Below are 5180 nucleotides of genomic sequence, written 5' to 3' on the forward strand. Positions count from 1 at the left end.
TTAATACTTTGTTATGTATTTTCAATGTATGACATTTGAAGTCCTTTGGAGCATAAAATGATCAAGCAAATGAATTTTGGAGTGATTTTAATTAGAGGATGTTTGTGAGTTTTTCAAGATGATTGTATCAAAATTTCAGATTTTTCTGCCAAGCTATTTGACCATGACGAAAAAAAGAAAGCCTAGCGCGTAACTTTCCCGAATTGATGTTTTTACACATTTTAGATATTTTGAACGTCAAGATGGTATATTTTAAGGAACATTCCTTATGAGGATTTGTTGGGGATAACTTAAGATTTCAAAAAGATATTTTGGGACCAAATCGGAGTTGATTTAGTGGGTCAAAAGTTTTATTTTCTGAGAAATCCAAATTTCAATTTAAATAGGAAACCTTTTATTTCCTAGTTATTTTATTCTATTATGTTTCCTAGTTTCTAGAAGACATTTTCTAGGAAGGATTTTATTTTCTAATACTATAAATAAGGCTATTTAGCCATTAGTGTGTAGAACGCATTCCTGGAGGATGAGGCATCAATTTGGAGAACTTAGCTAGGCTTTGATGATTTGTATTTCAATGTGTTTTCTATCATTTTTCTATTTCAATAAAAATTCTTTTTATTTTATGGTTATTCGTAACTAATTTCTGTTTGTTAGGGCGATGCCTTGAGCCTTAACATGAATATATAGTTTTTGTTCAATTGCTTATAATATTATGCATTCATACTTTGAATTATTAATCACTATGTTTAAACTGTCTCTATATCTTAATGCTTACCATTATGATGTTTAGATAAGTAATTGGATGCAATTCGATCAAAATACCACCAAAGGATTGAGTATTGCTTTTAGTGATTGATAGTTGTAATTTCACCTAAGCGAATGCCACATCTTACTGGTTGCATGATTTTTCAAAGGGTTTTCACAAAGCGTAATGAGTTATGAATGTTTATATTTGATTTGAATGCCACAAACATATTGCATGTTTGATAAACGTTCTAGCTTGAATGCCACGAGTAGAATATGCATCAAGAAAACCTAACCTTCAAAGTTGCATGTGTAATTCATAAGTGATTGGTAAAATTACATAGGATTGTTAAGATGACAGCAGAACTCTAGTGTCCTTTTATCATTATTTTCTAAGATTGTTCCCTTTCAAATTGGTCTTTTTAATTGTCTTAATTTAATATTCGTTTTTAATATTCTAGGTCATAAAATCAATCTTTTTGAAACTTTGTTTTAAATAGTTAATTAAGAATTAGTTTAAATACAAATTATTTATTGAATCCCTGTGAAAACGATCTTGCATGAGCATTTTTACTACAACTACCTTGTTCTCCTACAAATATTTTGTATGATTTTTAACCCTCTTTGCACAAGTACTAAAAATTCTATCAATACGTATGGTTGCTCAATCCAAACATTGACTTGCATAATTTCCCCTTCTTCATTAGATGTCACAGAAAACATCGACTACAAAGCTCTCATTGCCTTCAAGCTCTGCAAAAATATACAAGCTTGTAGTATTGGTTATTCTAGTGTCTGATATCATGTTTAAAAGTCAAATTAATTTATCTTGTTATGGTGATCAATCAGGGATTTCATCTTCCGTTAGATCAAGATGATATAGACTTGTGCCTCACTGTTTCTTGTCGCATCTAAAGGTGGTTGAAGTTACTGAATTTGACGGAGATCATGATTCATGAGACACAACGTGATATAAAGAGTTTACTACTTAATGCGCTGGTCTTGAAGACGTTAGTTATTACACTCTGTAAGTTGCAGAACAAGGACGTTTGGGAAGATTACTTTTTGCAGAACAAGGTCGTTTGTTAGTTTTACGATTGAGCATGTTGGATTTAGGAGATGCTTGATGCTCAAAAGTTTGCACTCGGTTTTATCATACAGATGTTTGAAACTTGAATAGTTGTGCCTTGCTGCCAATCCATTAAAATCTTCACATGATTTTTCATTGGCGCCTGCTCTATGTTCACAAGTAACAGCAGCTGCATTAACTCGTGTCTCGCAGTGACTGAATGCCAGTACAAATTGTCAACTTCTTGCTGGCTACTCAATAGCTTCGTTCCAAGAATTTTTCTACAGGAGCCATGTATGTCACTGAAGAACACAACGAGAAGAGAGAAAAGAAAGGGCAGCAGAGATGGAATAACAGAATCAGCCTTTCAGCAAGCTTGCCTGAAGATGTTTGTGGTGTTTTTGCAGGTAGTGTGTGTGTGGTCAAGCACAGTAAAGACCCGATTTTTGATATAAGAGAATCGATACGGGAGATGATTCAGTCCGAGGGAGTTTGTGATTGGAATGATATGGAGGAGTTAGTTTACTGTTACATTGCTCTTAACTTATCAGAAGTTCATGAAATTATTAGAGATGCTTTCCTTAGTTTATGTACTAATTAATTTTATTTTGTTGTACGTTGAATCCTTATATAATGTTTTGAGATGCATAAATAGTTTAAGAATACAAAGTCCTACATCAGATAACTGACAAGATAAATTATGATATATAATGAATTATTCGACTTTTAATGGCGTCAGATGCCCGTCTCTCTTGAATCTTGACATAAATTTAGTTTACTAACCATTTTATTTAAAATTAGTTATAGGAATCGATCTCATTTGAAACAGAATCCTGATATCCCTAGGCTTTTTCTTCTGTGTTTATCACCACTTCCTTCAGCATCTATCAACGCCACCTCCGTGATAGTGAACTGGTCAACAGCTGTCAACTGTGACCCTGTGGCGGCCGGCTCATCGTTTGTTTTTGCCGGTTCTGGCTGAACTTGTGAGTCTGGCAAAGCTGAGGCTTTCCTCTCGTTTCTTTTACCCCACAAAAATGAGTACAGCCCAACTATGATCATAACCATCCCCAACAAGCTGCATAATTTTGAGTTCAAGCAAAGTATTTGATTGACATTTTTGGCGTAATGAAACAAAATTTTGACATACAAAAAATACTTAACAAACCATATGAACCATACGTTCCGGTTCTGATCTCTTCGCCGAGTATGAGAGCTGACGATAAGGCAACCAAAATTAGAGACAATGGGTTGAAGATGGGAGGATACAGAGGTCCTTGGACTGAGATGGCCCATGAAAGTAAGCAGAATGTTGCAGCTGTGTTTAGTGCTCCCTATGCAATTTAATTTGCTTCGTTTAGTATGCAGCTAGCCTACAACTTATCCTATATTTCAACCAAGATAACAAACCAATGCAGCTTACCGAATAAATTATAGTACCGAGTTGCAAATTCCACCCTAACCGCCATGAAGCTGCCCGTCTGTCCATACATAAGCCTATGACTGTTGATTGCACGGCTGCCATGAGGCACATTAACATTGTTGCCCAGTATTTCAGAGGGAATAATTTCAGAAACTTAGCCTGTTGAGAACGATACAAATATCAAACAGGTTTACAATATCGCTAATCACTGTGACAAAAAAAAGAACTTAGTGTCAATTTCGAATACATACTTGGACTATGAACCACGCAGAATAGGACAGGCAGCTACCTGCGAGCATGAAAGTGCCTCGAGTCCAATGAGCATCAGATGTATTTACAGTGTATCGATGAGGGCGATTACTGTGCTGGCACATATAAAACGCCTTTCCCTTGTGAAGGCTCGCAGTAATGGCCCCTCCCACGCATACAATTACCCCAAAAGTCTTGATCTTGCCCGCCCTAGTTTGCAGGTTCAGTTTCTCTATGCTACAACCATTCAAACATAAAAATAGAAATATCTTTTTAAACACATTGCTAACAAAAAAGGGGCACACGGAAATAACTTAGGTTATGGAGTTTCCATCACAATATGTAGATATCTACCGGGTTACGATGGAAAGCACGAAAGTAGCTACCGGAATTAAGTTGAGGAAGTTGGTGGCATATGCAGGCGCGGTGTCCCGAAGGCCGTAGTAATACAATCCCATTGGTATTGTGATACTGCAGTTTGATCAATACATATGAAGAAGTAGTCTACTTTTGTGCAATTTACATTTTGTTGTGATTTGGTTCTTTGGCCATACTTCTAAGGAATGCATTTAATCTTTGAATTTCCACTTTTCAAGTGATTTAAAATAACAAATACCAAACTCTAAGCAAAATCAAACAATACCAAACAAGGCTTACCCAGTTAAGGCATTGACAAAGAGCCAGAACCTAACACACCAACCTAACTTTTTTTCTTTCTTTCTGCAAAAAAATGCCACAAAAAACACTCAGAATATGCAAAGAAAAAGACACGAGAAATCACAGGAAGAATGTGAGCTAGCAAAGAACAAAAACCTTTCAAGAAAGAAGGCGAAAGGGGCGACACAAATGGCGGCAAAGATGTGCCGGTACACGATGAGTGCCAAAATGAAGGTTCCTTCACTCAGTGTAACTTTGGAAAGCAATTGCATCCCTGTCACAAATATCTGCACCATCAACATGGCCAACACTAGCTGTGACCACTTGAACCATTTTTTCACAAACCCCATTTCCGTGCCCGTCTCTCTAGTCTCTTGATAGCTCTCTCGTTTTTAGAAGGCGATAAGTCAGACACGCGGCCTTACCAACTGGCCAATACCTTGACAGCTCTCAATATATCTGATGGTGTCGAACTAGGGTGCAAAAGGCCGAAAATACTGCCCGGTATATATAACTAGATCATAAACTACAAAATAGAATGACATATATATTATGAAGTATTGAAACATAATGAAAACGTGGGGAACAAGGATATAATGTGTGTTCATTTAAGTATGTAACAAGTCTCTTACAATTTATTGAAAAAATAAAATCCAAGATGAAAGTGATCTATTTTCTATCTAAGTGAGTCGTGACCTAGACGGGTTTGTAGACGGTCTAGGCAGGCGCCTCAGCAGGTCAATAAGTCATTTCTTAATTTTCAAACTCTTAGACATTAATCACAGCGGTGGCCAACCAACTAGCGCTTAGACGGGACCTAGGCTGCACTAGACCGAAATTTTTAAAATAGTGCCTAAACCTAATTAACTCTATGTATGTGATGGATCAAATTAAGGTGCAAATGACTGGATAGACTACCTTGATCAACTGGTCTCAATGACTCACTTTGTATTTGATTGATGATATCAATATATGGAGAGAAGAATCAAACGACAATGCATTAAGTGAGATTATGATTGACTATTTGTATGGTGCGAT

At 36.3% G+C, this 5180-nt stretch overlaps 1 pseudogene; it reads right to left on the minus strand.

The window, feature by feature from the left end:
- Positions 1-2486: 2486 nt before the first annotated feature.
- LOC103943340 lies at positions 2487-4585 on the minus strand (annotated as a pseudogene).
- Between the last annotated feature and the right edge of the window lie 595 nt (positions 4586-5180).

The sequence above is a fragment of a genome, unplaced genomic scaffold, assembly GCF_019419815.1.
Source record: "Pyrus x bretschneideri cultivar Hongxiangsu unplaced genomic scaffold, Pyrus_bretschneideri_v1 Contig57, whole genome shotgun sequence".
NCBI classification, from domain to species: domain Eukaryota; kingdom Viridiplantae; phylum Streptophyta; class Magnoliopsida; order Rosales; family Rosaceae; genus Pyrus; species Pyrus x bretschneideri.